This window comes from Myotis daubentonii, chromosome 2 (assembly GCF_963259705.1).
Source record: "Myotis daubentonii chromosome 2, mMyoDau2.1, whole genome shotgun sequence".
NCBI classification, from domain to species: Eukaryota; Metazoa; Chordata; class Mammalia; order Chiroptera; family Vespertilionidae; genus Myotis; species Myotis daubentonii.
In genome coordinates, this window is record NC_081841.1 from 26,752,580 (window position 1) to 26,769,060 (window position 16,481).

The 16,481-nt window shown below is 42.0% G+C and overlaps 1 protein-coding gene across 1 annotated transcript in view; it reads right to left on the reverse strand.

Moving 5' to 3' along the window:
* GRIN2B (glutamate ionotropic receptor NMDA type subunit 2B) overlaps positions 1-16,481 on the reverse strand; it is a 429,133-nt gene that overhangs the window by 288,467 nt on the left and 124,185 nt on the right. The gene's annotated exons all lie outside the window — the stretch shown is intronic.

Here is a 16,481-nt window from a genome sequence, read left to right on the forward strand (position 1 = left end):
TTTCTCTCTCTTAGCTTGTCTCTGGGAAAAGGCTGCTGCCCTCATTCTCTACCCTGCAGAGCAGCCCTGTCCTGGGTCCTGCTGCTCAGCCTGTGCCCCTATTTGGCCTGAGAAAAGCTTCCAGGGGCTACCTCAGTACAACTGGAGCTGTTGTTCTTGCTGCTTTGGACAACTTCAGCTGATGTGGGTCTGAGCCATTCCCTACTCCTCTCCCACCCAGTTCTGAGAATTGTTCACTCACACTTTCCACCCAAATTCCCATATCCCTGTCTCCAAGCCCAGGATACAGATCTTCTTTCCTGCTTTCAATATCAACTTTGGCTTCCAGAGCTATCCATCCAGAGAAGAAGACCCTCTGTGATCTCCATTCAGAGGAGCTGGGGCAGAGGAGGTGTCTGGCAGAGATTCCAGGCAAGCGGCCAGCTGGGGCCACGGGGAGGGAATTATTCACAGGATCACAGATGTTACAGATAAAAAGAACTTGCAAAAACACATCTCACTCATCCATCCCACCTTGCAATGTAGGCCCTTTTCCAAGAGCATATGGTATATTCCCATCTGATTTCAAAGGATCTATCATTACCAACAAATATGTACTGAGTGTGCCGTGTGCGCTCTGTGCTGTCCCAATCACGAGAGGAGGAAACAAAGGGGCTCTCTTCCTTTGGAAAGGGCTCTCACAATGGGAGATAAATTTGCCTCTCACATTCATTGCCTGAGTCCATCTAGATATCTGTCCCTCTACCCTGACACAGAAAACTTTCACACACCTGAACACCATGCTTGCACATAAACAAGCCTCTGATCATCTGGTCATTGGGGAAACTGACAAGGAGAGTAAGTGCTTAAGGCCCAGTAACAAGAGAAGTATGAGCAGGAAAGGGCGGAGGAGGGGGCCAGTTGAAGCAGCCTTTGGGTACTACCTCTAGGAACTGATAAGTGGGCAAGCTAATGACAGTTACAGCTGATTTTCTGAGACTCTTCAAGAAGTAAAAAGAGACAGTGTGCTCCAAGAGCTACAACCATCGGGACCATGAGGCAAGGATACTATTCCTTCTTTGTCAACTGCTCAACTGAGATGTAATCTTAGATTGAAGTATAATTGATTCCACTTTCTCTGAAACTAGGAAAAAATATCCCCCTAACTCCAGAAATGTGACTGAAGAGTTTGTTCTAATCCAGGAATCAAACTCAGGGCAACTACCTGGATGGGGACAATACTGGAAGTAGAGGGCCTTGGGGGTGTTAGGTCCATTCTTGGACCTTGGGAAGGAATTAGAGCTTCTGTGCAGCTTCAGTCCAGACCCCCCCCCCCAGACTAGGAATCAGCCCCACAGTTCTGCTCACACCCCTGTGTCCTTTTCTCTTCAAATGCTCTTTCCCTTTCTACTTCTTGTCTCTCATCTCACTCTCTTTTCTCCTTCAGAGCTGTGATCTTGTGCTGAATATTTAGGTCCTTTTCAAGATCCACTGGGAGAGGGAGGAATCCACTTCACTCAAGGCCAGTTGGCCACTGTTTGAACAGTTGGGATATTCCCTTCCCAGGCTAAGTGAGATGCCCCCAAGAAGACCATGTAAATGAAAGTGTTCAAGAGGAAGTGCGTACTGCTGAAGTCCATGGATATTACTGTCGTCACACAAGGGCTCCCACTTCCACACTGCCACTACTGGTATGTGGGCCATAACTTCCCCTTCCAAGCTTCAGCTTCCTCATCTATAAAAGAATGTTCCTACTGCCCACATCTGGGCTCCTTGGAGGGTTACATTGGCTAAGGGCAGATAAAGCAATGTCCCACATAAAGTGTAGAACTACCACATAGAGGGCACTTGTTTTTTTAAGGGGATAACAGAATAGCCCTAACTAATTCTAAAATCCTAGATCTAAGCCACCCTGATCTCTCAGGAACCTGGAAACTCAGGATTCAAAAGACAACAAAAAGAGCATGCTAATCTACTCTATGCCAAGACTCTTAGCCTGCATTCCAACTGCAAGTCACAGCCAACACGGTCCTTGAACCTGACATCTGGTGGTTGACTGTCCCCATCCCCAACTCTATGGCCTCTAGTTATTATCACACTACCCCCTCCCTTCTGGTTTCCTTTGCTCTCTTCTGCATTGCCTTTAGCTTCTTCTCATCTCTCTCCTACTCCTTTTCCACCTTCTTAATCATTCTTAAGCAGCCACATGAATGCACTGCACTGGGGACCATAAAAAGAAAGCCCAACAAATAAATCTTCAGAATCCCTTGGGAGAACTTTGTGAAAACAGCAATTGCTGGGGCTTTACTCCCAACCTATCAAATTAGAATCCTTGATAATGGGACCAGAGGATCTATATTTTTAAAAAAATAATAATAATTTTAAACTTCTCTGATGATTCTAAGGTCCACTCAATTTAAGAACCACAGCCATACAACCCAACTATAGAAACTATATCAAGCTCCTTTCACCCTTTCTTGATGTTTTTGAACTCCTTCATTCTCATCATCCCTTCAATTTATTATGTCATGAAGCTTCATTATTTGAGAATTTACAGTATTTGCTTTTATATAAGCAATGAGAACACTAGAATGGTAAAAGAATTAAAGGCAAAGGAGTTGGAAGGAGCTGAAAGTTTTATACTCAAATGGATCTATGGAGTCAAAAGAAGAAAGGATACAGATGGAAGGCAGTTGGAATAAGGATAGGCAGGAGGAGGAGTAGGAGAGAGGGGTGGGTGGCAACAGCATACAGAAACTGCATACAGAAAGTACAGTGAAGCCTGGCTTCCCATGGAGTCTGTTGTCCTAGCAACGTGATATTGAAAAGTTGAAGGCTGCTACTCGCTACAATTCTGGATCTCATGTTGTCAAGGCAACAGAATACATCCAAGACACATGGTGGCAGGCCATGAGGACCTGAAGGTATGCCAGGAATTTTCAGTTCAAGGCAGGCTACACTGACTGGCTGTACCATTACACTACCTCCCACTGTCAATGCCCACACCCCTCACCCCAAAAGCTTACCCCAGCTGCTCCATTCCCTCTGCAGTCTTCTCAATGCAATCACCCCCTTTTGGAAAGAGGGGAAATTGTAACAGGCTGCAACTATGTAGACATAGGTCTGGGAACTGGCCACCAGACCCTAGTGCCTGGGAATTCCAAGAACTCAAAAGGAAAGGAAGATATTTAGTTAGAGTAATGTCAATCACATTGCCTCTACCTTCCTATATTGCTTTGCTAATTTGTTTGCAAGTTTATGAACAAATTTTGTAAAACCAACAAAGTCAAAAAACTGCATAGTTCATAGACATATAAAAGGAAATGATGCCTGATTCAAGAGGAATTTGTATTTCAACACTACTAGAAATAATAATGGCAGCCATTTATTCAAACCCAGATATGTGCCTGAAAGAGTAATGAGTCCCTACAAGGTTATTTCATTTTATCTCCTAATAGTTCTCCAAGGTTGAAGAGTATTGACCCCATCATATAAATGAGGAAAAAACAGATCACACAATTCACACAACATGGCAAGAGGTTATCCAGCTGCTAAAAGGTGGAGCCAAGAGTCAAAATGGCTCCACAGTATATATTCCATCAACTATACTAACTTCCATCTAAAGAGATGCTAAATCAAGTTACATCACTTAGGCCTTCTAGGATGAAATTTTAAAATGTCCAATTCTGCAAGACTCACAGGCTCCACCTGACCTGGCCCTAGAGTACCTTTCCACCTTACCTTCTGTCATTGCCCACATGGCCCGCCACACTCCAACTCTACTGACCTTCCTGCTACTCATCAAAAACAACATACATGCCCCCACTTCAAGGCCTTAGCATTGCTGTTCTCTCTGACAAGATGCTGCTGCTCCTCAGATCTTCACAAGTCTTGATCCTTCTCATCGTACAAATCTCAAGTGCTACCTCCTCTGAGACCATCCCTGAAGGCCTTATCTAAGATAGTGGCTTCCTGCTCTTTTTATTAAAGCATTTACCACCACCTCAAATAATACTGTTTGATTTATGTGTTCCTTTATTGTCAGTCAAGGCACCACGAGGACATGCCTCTCATATTGACTACAACTCCAGGACCTTAAGCAATTCCTGACACCCAGGAGATGCATAATAGATATTTTTGAATAAATGAATATGTAAATGAGCAGGAATGTTGTTTGCTAAAGCAAGTTTCAAAATCTCTTTCTACTACCTTTGGAAACTTAATTGCATTGATTAAATTAGTTGGTGATATCTTGCTAATTAGCATGTGGATAAATTGCATATTTTGTCTTTTAAAATTTTTGTAAAAGTTTCTTTCTTTCTGCTTCCTCCTTGGAAAGAGGGCTAATGAAGTCAAGATTATCACTGGCGCCCGAGTGCTTTGCATGAAAGAAATTTCTTTTGCTGCCTCAGACTGCACTCCTAACCTGAGATAGCTCTTTTGCCATTTCTGCCTGCTAGAAAGTGGACCTGAGATATGAGTGTTGCTGACTGCTGGTATCAGGCAGGTGTGAAGAAGGAAAGGGTTATAGAGATAGGAGACTAGAGGGAGATAAGGAATATATTTGCCTATAACCAAAGAGAAAGCCTACCAACCATTTTTATTTGAGATTAAAGTACTATTCTCTTCATTGCAACTGACATGTGCTGACATGTGAAAGAATTAATCCATGTACACATTTAATAAATATATAGTAAGGGCTCACTATGTGCCAAGCTATATGTTAGGATCTAAGGGAACAAAAATGAAAAAGACATAGTCCCTGCCCTATGAAACTTGGAGTCTAGTGGGGCAGACAGCTAGTAAATAACCTATTATGATTAATTTCAGTGGTGACAAGAACTCTGAAAAGTATGGAATGAAAGGGAATAGAAGAAAAATGAACAGAAGTTCTGCTCTGAGAGTGAAGAAAAAACCCTGACAGCATGAGAACTCTGGATCGGGAGGGCAGCCTCAGGACTGGGAGAGGCACCATCCTGGGCACTGGAAAGGATAAAGGTACTGACAACCACATGTGAAAACACATGCATATGCACACAAAACAAAGAAGCAAACACAAAACAAGGATAGAAAAGTGCAGAAAGGGAAGAACTAGCACTAAAGACAGACTTCACTACACGGTAATTCCATAGAACAGCTAAACAGAACATCAACACTTCCCCTTTCAGCATGTCCCAGGCCTGGGCGGGGCCAGAATTTCAGAGCACCTGCCATCTTTGCAGAGAGCTCCCAAAGAGCAGGCCCAATTACCACAGAACCAGGTGACATGAGATCATCCTGTTGATGGCCTGTGTTTCTGTTTACATCACCCTCCTCATCCATTCCTTTATCCACTGAGACTTACTGAATACCTCCCACAGATGCACACTTACTGATTCCTACTATTTGCCAGGCCTTTTCTAAGCACTTTTAGTAACTTTACTTCATAACCCTAAGAAATAGAGTCTACTTTTATCACTATTTTATAGATGAGGAACCTAAGGCTCAGAGAAGGTAAGTAATTTGCCAAAGGTCACACAGTAAATGGTGGAGCCCGGAAACAACCTAGTCAGTGAGATCCCAGAGATCCTCCTCTTAACTCTGATGTGTATGTTATGTTCCTAGGGCTGCCATAACAAATTACCACACATTTGGTGGCTTAAGATAACAGAAGTTTATTTTCTCACAGGTCTGGAGGCCAGAAGCCTGAAATCCAGGTTGGTGGAATCCTGTTTCCTCTGAAGGCTCTAAGGGAGAATCTTTGATTCTTCTAGCTTCTGGTGGCTTCCTTGGCTTGTGGCTAAATAACTCCCACCGCTGCCTCTGCAAGGACTTCTTTTATGTCTATGTCTTCCCCTGTTCTATCTCTTATAAGGACATTTGGATTTAAGGTCCACCCAGCCAAGCTGGCTAATCTAAGATGACCTCAACCTAAAATCCTTAATTTAATTCCATCTACAAAGACCCTTTTTCCAAATAAAGTCCCATCTATGAGTTCTGGTTCTTGGTTTCTATACTGCCCTCTCTCCTGCTTCTTGGTTTCTATACTGCCCTCTCTCCTGCTTCTTGGTTTCTATACTGCCCTCTCTCCTGCTTCTTGGTTTCTATACTGCCCTCTCTCCTGCTTCTTGGTTTCTATACTGCCCTCTCTCCTGCTTCTTGGTTTCTATACTGCCCCTCTTTCCTGTTTCTTCTGGTTCTCTTCTTACCTCTCTAATAATTCCATCTGAGCTCCTTTATTCTCTCCACTTCCTCTGGCCATCCCTCAATTGATGGGGTTTGATTTTATGGTTTAGAATAAAAAAATAGGTTTTGTCCTTGACACACTTTTCTCCTCAATTCACATGTCAGTTCTGAGGCATCTCACCCACCCTCCTTGTTTCAACTACCCCCTCCTTGCTAAATGAGGCTCATATCTTTATTTCTAGCCCAAATCACTCTCTTCCAGGCTCAAATCCAACTGCTTACTTAGACAGTTCCACTTATATGACCCACCCATATTCTAAATTTTACTTTTTCTCATTCTCACTGTCACCAAATTTGTGACAAATATAATTACTCTTGTCATCAAAATTGTTAGAATAGCACTAAAAGGGTCATCAGTGTTCAATGCTACAGGAGGTCAAGAAAGACTTAAAAAGTCCATTGGATTTGGAATTTTGTAAAAAATGAGAGATGAGGAAGTGAAAACAGCAATTTCAGACTACCTTTTAAACAGCTGAACTGTGAAATGAAGGAGAGGAAGGAGGGAGAACCCACATCAAGGAAAGCTTTTGTGTTTGTTTGTTTGTTTGCCTATTAACTCAGAGAGATTTGAGCATGTTTAGTAGGGCAAAATTGATATTTTGGGTAAAACTACTCTTGACTGTTAAGTACTATCACACATACTGCAAGACACTTAACATGCCTGATTTACAGGCTCCAAGTGCCAGTAGCACACAAACAGACACACAGACACACATGCAAAACCAGTCATTATGACATAAAAGGGGGGAAAAAAGACCTTCCCAATACATTCCAAACATCTCCTGTGGACCACTAAGCTAGAGAGAAGATGCCAGCAGGGAGGAATAAATTGATAATTAAGGGAAAAAAGCAAAAAGTGAATGAATCAAGTTCTGGAGGACCCGTGAGGAGATTGGGGCAAGGGCACAAAAGCAGGGTTTGGTGTGAAGCAGGGCAAGTAAGAGATGAGAGATATGTGGAATTTAGAATCACATGAATATTGATTGAATTTCCAAGCTGCCACTTACTTCCTTTGAGAGACACTGCTTACTAACCCCTGTTCCAAACCCTTGCCCACTTTCTGCCTCCACCAGAAAGCCCCGCACCCTCTCTCTCCAGGGTTGGCCACCTAAATACTGAGCTCATGCAATCAAAGATATGGGGAAGACTTTTCTGATCTAATACCCAGCCCCAGGCGTGACCTTCTTTGAGTGTTGACAGGATGTCTAGAGCTAGGCAGACACCATGACAAAAATGCCAAGAGAACCCTAGAAGTCAGGCTTGACATCATTGCATCACTGAACTACCCCAGGAGTCTCCATCTCCAGGCACCTTGTTCTGAGATATCAATAAGCACCTATTTGTTTAAGCTGCTGTGAGTGAATCACTACCTAAATGCCGGGAGCCGGTCCATCCTTGCTGTTTCAAGGGACCTGGCATATATGGCATACGGTTCTTGATATGTTTGCTCACCTTCTTGGCGCTGTGTTTTAGCCAAGGTCACCTCTCCGAGAAGGGTTGAATCCCCAGGTAGGGATTTTCCCCTGAAGTTAGGGAGGGAATAAAGCCCCTCAACTGGGTGCCAGGCGGGTAATTAATCCCTTTAACTACGAACAATCATGCTTAAACTACATAATCTTTTCTCCCTGGAATGGAGATAAGAAACGCCCTAACCTTTGTAATAGAGATTGATAGGATTGAATCAACTGGTATAAATACAGTTGTAACAAGACAGAAAGACTCAGAACTCAGGAGACAGAATTCAGAAGACAGAACCTACACGGAGCCTAGAGACAGAAGAACTTCGCTGGCGAGAGCATGCCAGAGGATCCTGGACCAGGACTGGCCTCGGAGCCTAGAGACAGAGCCTAGCGGGAGAACATGGCAAGGGATCCTGGACTGAACCTGACTACAGAGATTGGCAGGAGAACCTGACTGGAACCTGGACACTGAACCTGACTGGAGAGCCTGGACAGAACCTGGCTGGAGAACCTAGCGAGGGAACATGGCTACAGAACCTCGCTGGAGATCCGAAGCAGAACCTCTCTGGAGATCCGGGCTGGAGATCCTGGCTAGGCTGCTGATCAACTGAACGCTGTCTCCATGTCATTCCTTCTTCACCGACTCCGTCCACACCTTTGGGGACCCCTGGACCCGCTGGGGCTGGACCCCGGCACCTAAAGATCTTGGGCAAAACACTTAACGTCTCTGATCTACAATTTCCTCATCTGCAAAATGGAGGCAAAATACATGCCTCATAAATTCGATGAAAGAATTGAATGAAACAACATATGTAAGCTCATGTAAAATGACTAGCTCAGAGCTTGACAAAAATAAATGATCAATCAATGTTAGTTCCCTTTCTCATTTTAACTTTATAATGGCCCATGATAATTTGGGTATTCTTTGTCCCTGTAAAGCAGAACAGCATCAATAAACTATTTTTGTCCTCAAAAAAAATGAAATAAAAATTGGCTCCAATATTACTCTCATGCATGCTGGATGCTTAGAATCAAATATAATTTTTTGAGATTTTATTTGTTTCCTTTTGATTGAATTTATTGAGGTGACACTGGTTAACAAAATTATACAGGTTTCGGGTGCACAATTTTATAACACATCATCTGTGCACTGCACTGTGTGTTCACCACTTCAAGTCCAGTTTCCTTTTATCACCATTTATCCCCTCTATACCCTCTCCTACCTCCCTTCACCCGCTCTGCCTCTGGAAATCAAGTGTTGTCTGTGTCCATGAGTTTTTTTCTCTATTTTTTCTTCTTTGCTCAATCCCTCTACCCCGCCCACCTAGCTCCTCTCCCCCCGACAGCTGTCAGCCTACTCTATCTAAGAGTCTGTAACTATTTTGCTTGTTAGTTCATTTTGTTCATTAGATTCCACATCTGAGTGAAATCATATGGCACTTATCTTTCTCTGACTTGCATATTTCACTTAGCATAATGTTCTCCAAGTCCATCCATGCTGTCGCAAAGGGTAAGATTTCCTTCTTTTTTACAAATCATCTACTGATGGACATTTGGGCTGCTTCCAAATCTTGGCTATTGTAAATAATGCTACAATGAACATAGGGAATGCAGATTGGTGCAGCCACTATGGAAAAAAGTATGGAATTACCTCAAAAAATTCAAAATGGAACTGTCTTATGACCGAGCGATTCATTCCACTTCTGGGAACTTATCCAAAAAACCCAAAACACTAATTCAAAAAAATATATGCACCACTGTGTTCAAATATAATTGTGATGCCATATTTTTAAGTCTATCACAAAATAAAAACATAATTTTGAATAAAATAACAATATCTAATATTTTATTCTAAACCATAAAATCAAAATATAATTTTGAATAAACTGTAGATCTAATATCTATAAATAAGGCAAAAGAATCACAGAAGTCTCAGAAAGGGGAATAAAAATATACTAGTGGCATAGAAATCATAATCCATCGAGTTTTTCAACATCAGAGTCATCTATTAAAAATTGGCTGATGACATTTAACAAATTAACTGCCTTCCCATGCCTATAATATAGTACCACTTCTTACCTAGAACCTTCATATCTCTCTCATTTAATAGTTCACTTTTTCTTATATATCAACACTTCCAAATCTATGAGTGACCTGGATTCAGACACTATTTTACTTTGCTATGCTTTCTTTGCTAATCCTCTTGACTTATCTTCATTGCTTATACCCTATGTGGATCCGTTTATTGAAATCACTGTATGTCTCTGCTTTGAGAACCTCCATAAGTCCTGATCATGTGACCATCAGTAATTGCATCATCATAGAGGTGAAACCCACTGAGCCGCTATTCATGCATCAGGCCTAATATATGGGTATTATCATCACAAACTCTTCTCTTTCAGTCAACAGGAAAACATTAGGACACCATTTTCCTCAGTCTGGTATATGAAAATATAAGATAGTGTGCACTAAGGGCCCACTGCTTGCCAAGCTCTGGAGACAATGTTTCATAAGGCTCACTACAAACCAGGTGTTATTTTGTCCCCATTTTACAAATGAAAAATTTGAGGCTAAATGTTTAAAAGCACAACTAAGGTCACATGGCTGGGAATGCATGTAGCTCAAGCCTATTGGCTTCAAGGCTGCCTGTTCTTCCCACTGTGCCACAACCTTCCTCTTCACCTTCCTGGGGGATGCATGAGAAGTGACGGCTCAGGTGTTACTTTCTAGCATCAAGCATCCTTATTTCTATGAATGCCTAAAGCAATTTCTGGGGCCTTAGTTTTTTTAAGCATTAAAACTGTACCTGAACTTCAAGTAGCCAGTCTCTTGAAAGCAACCCTGGCTGCAATTTTAAAAGAAAGGAGATGTTGGCCAAGGAGAAACACATTCCACAGAAGCAGGTGGAAAGACTGAAATTCAGGCCGACTTGAGGGCTGCAGCACTGCAATGTCTACAGCCTGTTAGAGAGAACTGCCCACCCATCTTCCCCCAAAGTACAGTTCAAGGAAGTAGGGACAATGGGTGAGGAGTACCAGACCTCCAGGCAGGCCATTCTATCCTAGGTTTTTCTGATTGCCTCAGGGTGTGGACTGGGACGTGAAAAGTCAACCAAAAAAGTTTTAAGGTCAAACATCCCTGGAATCAGATCCTAGTCCCACACTAACTCTAGCTATGTGACTTTGGCCAGGTACATAAACTCTCTGATTTAGTTTCCCCATCAACCAAAGAAATACTACTACTTACCTCACAGCATTGCATAAGAATTAAAATGGTCATTAACATCGTGCCTGGCACAATTTGAGAATAAGTGTTTTAAGTTGGCATACTTTATTAGCTTCTTTATCCTCTTGCCTTTCCCACCTCTATGTCTTAACTCTCTTCATCCAAGAAATACCCAAACACCACAGTTTGTCCCAAGGAATACCATCTGACAAACAACTAAAAGCATGGTAATCCTAAAAACACCAAAATTGGCCCAGAGGCACAGAGTAACGTATGAGTAGCACAGCTCTCTTGGTTTCAAGATTGTGTTGGAGGAAACCCACATGAGCAATGAGAAGGCCAGAGACTATTTACAGTGTCACACACTACTGCTAGCTCTTCTACTCTCTGCAAATACTTTGCCACTTGGTGTGTGTGAGGTGAAGGGTGGGGAGAGAGATGTGGGGAGGTCAGGAAAAGATGGGGTCAGTTGGATTCCAAAATATGGCTCTCTGCACAGTGCTATTCAAAGCAGCAAGTCTCAGTCAAGCAAGTGAGAATCAGAGCAATAGATTTTTTGAGTAAGATTATTTTAACATGTCCATCAATGAGGAACAAGGTTTGGAGTCTGGTGGGTATTTTAGCTACTGTACTGCACTCTAATCTAGTTCCAGGCCCTGACTCCTACTCAGCATGCCCTTTCCTCTCCCATTCTTGCAGGTTATTTTTCTTTAATCTTTATTGTTGGAAGTATTACATAGGTCCTCCTTTTTCTCCCATTAAACTTTTCCAGCCCTCTCCCGCCCTCCCCCCACCCCCAGGCCCTCTTTTAAAAATGGTTCTTATATCCTGTTGTCTAATCCCGTGGTTGGCAAACTGCGGATTGCGAGCCACATGCGGCTCTTTGGCCCCTTGAGTGTGGCACTTCCACAAAATACCACGTGCGGGCGCGCGTACAGTGTGATTGAAACTTCGTGGCCCATGCGCAGAAGTTGTTTTTCGGCTTGGGTGAGTCTATTTTGAAGAAGTACTGTTGATATTTGGCTCTGTTGACTAATGAGTTTGCCGACCACTGGTCTAATCCTACTGTACCTTCCACTTTCTGTTTTCCTGCCTACCTCCTGCCCAAGCCATTTTCATTGGTCTTAATACCAGTAACAATGAAAGGTCAATAAGCCAACCTTTCTCCATCACCATTCCTTATTTCTCTCACCGAAAGTATATGTTTGAACAGTGTTTCTCCATAATTTTTTCACATATTTTATTTCATTTTCTCTTCAAAATGTTGTGAAGTGGGTAGAGCAGAAAACAAAATTTAAATCTTATAAACTGTAAACTAAGTATCATGTAGCTTAAGTGCTTTGTTTACCTAAATTTCCAAAGTTCATGAAATTGGAATCTAAAACTCAGGACTTACAATACTTATTATAATGTTTTTGAGGCAGAATTATATAAATAGAAAGCACAGGCTTCAAAATGGGTACTCTGGGATTCGATTCCCAGTCCCATTGCTCATAAGCTGTGATATCCCAGATTAGTTACTTAACCTCTCTGAGCTAAAATCTGAAAACCCAAGAAAAACTTCAGCAAGTCAGCAAGGAACCTCCTGGAAAGAAATGGAAATACGTCCAGCTTTAGTTTGTTACTTGGATTCAGATAGGCATCCTAAGTCCAGAATCTCAGGAAGAATAGAAACAATTATAACAAGAAAAATAAAACAGACTCCCTATATTCAGGTGAGGAACTGTCAAAAATCACCTCATTCATTTATAAACCGTCTCTGTTACTACTGAAAAAGTCTTTTTGTTACAAACGGCAGCAGTTCGTTCTTCATTAGAGCTTGTCTCTAACGGAACATGTCCTTGGGGTAGCAGTGTGGCTGTATCACCGATGAGCCTCAGCTGCCCTGGCGGGGCAGGCCCATGGCTCCCACCCATACTTCACAGCCATTGTAGGAGACAGGTAGTTGATCTCCAGTTCAGAAATGTCTCTACAGTTGGCTGTGATGCTGTTCAATTCCCATTATTTTCCTGTATCATGAAACCTTCTCCCTTTCTTCAAACTGCTCCATACAACCTTCAGCTTAGCCTACTGAATGTTATGCTGGATACTTAGTGAAGCATTTACTATGCACTTACTATGTATTATCTCATTAAATCTTCACAAACCCTATGATGAATATGTTATTATCCTCATTATACAGGCAAGGAAACCGTTTACAGTGGTTGGTGAATAGTCCAGATCCCCACATCTAGGAAGTGATGGTTGAAACCCACGGACTACAAATTCTGAGCTTTGAACAGCTCTGCTCTCTGGTTCCCATGCTTCTTCTGGCCATGGCAGAAGGTGTGCTTCCTCTTCGGGAAAGCAGAGCATTAATCAACGTTTGTACAGATTCATCAACATATACGAAAAAGTGGGCACATGCTATTTGACCAGATGCTGAACCTGTGTCTCACTATTTTTGTCAAAAAGCTTTATAATCATGCTGTCTTTCTTCCATCACCAATCCCTTGAATCAGGGACTTCATCCCTGTAATGCAATCTTCCGCAAGGACACTTAATAAGTGCATACTACCTCAGACAAACAAACAAACAAATGAACAAACAAAAGCTAAGTTAAAATGGAGAGGTAAGCCTTGGCCAGTGTTGCTCAGCAGTTAGAGTGCCAACCCACACACTGAAGGGTCCCAGGTTCAACTGCCATTCAAGGGCATGCACCTTGGTTGCAGGTTAGAGCCCAGCCCCATCAGGGTGCATGTGTGAGGAAACCAATCGATGTCTCTCTCACATTGATGTTTCTCTCTCTCTTCTGTCTCTTTCCCCCCTCCCTCTTTCCCACTCTCTCTGAAAAGCAATGGGAAAATATCCGCTGATGAGGATTAACAACAAAAAAAATGGAGAGGCAATTACCTATCTTCTAGAAGGGGGAAGCAAAATGGAAGGCTGACTTCTCATCTTTTGGATGGCAGCTATACCTTAAAGTAAACTGTGTTTCTCAGAATTTCTGCATCAGTTCCACTTTCAAATGTTTTATCCTGTTGCCTCATAGTTGATTCATAGTTGTGGAACTCTGTGTCCTCATTCTATGTTTGTGGAATGTGGTCACGGTACTTAAAAATAAACTTCTATTTTTAAAAACTGACCTTAGAATTTGAGGTGTTTCATTTTTGAAACTTGACCCAAAACCTTATTTCTCTGAAATCTGGGAGGTACTTTTTATTACCTTCATGCAAATTGCTTGAGCATGCGAACGTTCCTTAGCACAGCTCCCTGGAATCGTGGCCCCACTGCCTTCTCGGGCCGGGGGTTCCTGCTGCGCCCTTCTCTGCAGCCACCAGCCACCCCGTCAGGCATGTGACCCCTTGTGACTGAGCCTTCAGCTTTCTGGCTTCCATGCTATCGGACCTTCTCCCTTCTTCTTTTTCCTCTTCCTACCTATTTTTCAGAAACTCTTCTTGTTAGGTCAAAAATCAGACATTATTTAGGCTCTTTTAGGAAACTGCCTAAAAATCGTTGCCTATCTCCCTTTTATGATGGAGAAAAAAGATAAGGCGGGCTATTTGGGTTGGTTGCAAAGGTGGGAGGGCTCAGGGGAAAGAGATCAGAGGGGGATCTCACTACAGTGACCTGAAAGAATCCACCTCTGGACCCTGGCCTCACTCCTCCCTTTCCCCCTAGAAGGAGTAACCAATGGGCCCTCAATGGAAGTGTGCTACCCCTAAGTGCTAGTCACATTCTCACTCATTCTCTCCTCTAGTCAGATTCCACTATTGCCATTATGAATCAAGGGGTGAATTGCATGTAGGCAGATAACATCCACCACAGAGGAGAAAGTAAAGAGTAGGACGTTATGTGAGATGCTAATCAACCTCTCCATTTTCTTGAGAGGAGACGGAGCACTTGAAGTCAGCAACTGATTTACAGTCCTGGCTGCCAGTTACTAGCTATGTCATTTTGGATATGTTAGGTAACCTCTCTGAGCCTCAGTTTCCCCAGGTGTCATATGGAGATAAATAATACCATTTAGCTCACTGGGTTATAAGAATATTAAATAAAATAATGCATGCAAAGCACTATGTGCCCAGCATATGATAGATATTCTAAAGCACCTAGGATACATCAGTGGACAAAAGAGCCCAGTCTGTCCCCATGATCTGCATCTTAGTTCATATTATCATGTTATTATTAAGCATTTGTAGGAGACACAATGGAGAAGCAACCAATTGATTTAACCAATAACCACTTTTGCTAGGGCTGGGGGTGAGGTGAGGTGGACCTAAAATAACATAGGTTGCACAATAGCCCATGTAAGAAAAAAAATCATTTTTACCTTCTTGCTCTCAAAATAAATGAGCACTTATTTATGTTTCAAAAATTTGGATCATTCACCTTGGCATTATTCAGTGCCATATTGTGCCCTCAAAATGCTACTGCTAATAATATATTACATATGTAATACTTTCAACAATAAAAATTTAATTTCAAAAAAATAAGAAGACGAAACACTGCTGCAAAAATATAACTTGCTGAGGAAAATGTTAACAAAACATTCTACCTGAAGCAAAAACTCAGTAGGTTTTGCCATAGTCAGTCTATATTTTCCATTCTGCTTAAGTTTATCTCCATTCTCTTACCAAGGGCATCTCTTGCCAGCATTTGAATCTAACATCTTTCCCTTTCAATGTCTTTCTCAGATACCACCGAAGTTCCTCCACTTAGTGCTTTCCACTTGACCTTTCCTGGATTGAATAAAGGAAGCTCCAAACAGATGCTCATCATCTATGCCTGCTGCCAACAGATGGCAATAGTGATCATGCAAGATTACTTTACTCTGGTAAGCCCTGCACTGTAATGGGTCTCAACTGGCCAAGGAGCACACTTGTGCTAGGTGTCTGTGCTAGGTTTCAAGGTGTTTGCAAATATCATTAACGTTACAGCATGTCTTTTAAGTAAAAAACTAATGGCGGTTTTGAAAGTGATTTTAAAAAGTGTAAATGACAACGAAAAGGTAGAAACAATTTAAAAAACCCCAAATGATAAAAAATATATATATATTGTACTTGTAAAATGAATCCACCTGAGATAGAGATAACTGTGAAGGACAATATATAGTGAGAAGTGCTGTACCTCAGCAATAAGCAATCAAGGAAGGGAAAAAATAACTGAATAAGTTTAAAATTTGAAAACAAAACATAACCACAACAAAACTTGTGGTTAGAGAATAAGCGTCAATGTCAGAGAACAATATCATATGACAATCCAGTATTAATGTAGGAGCAACTAGATATATTTGAGGCCTGAAAGCAGTGGTCCTCAGCCTTAGTCAACAGGGGAGCTTTTAAAAATCCTAAACCTCAGGCAGTACCCGAGGCCAATAATCAGAATTTTGGGGGCGGAACCAGGCATTGGTGGTGTTTAAGGCTGTTTAGGTGATTCCAACGTGCAAGCAAGGTTACAGACCTATTGCCTTCAAATGTAAGCATGAGGAAATGAAGCTGCTACTGGTTCCATGGGTTAAAATCCACTCAAATACATAGACTGATGTGTGATGAGCATGGACACCTTAGCAAGAAGTACTTCTCTATGATATTTTTATCCTCAAGGAAAATA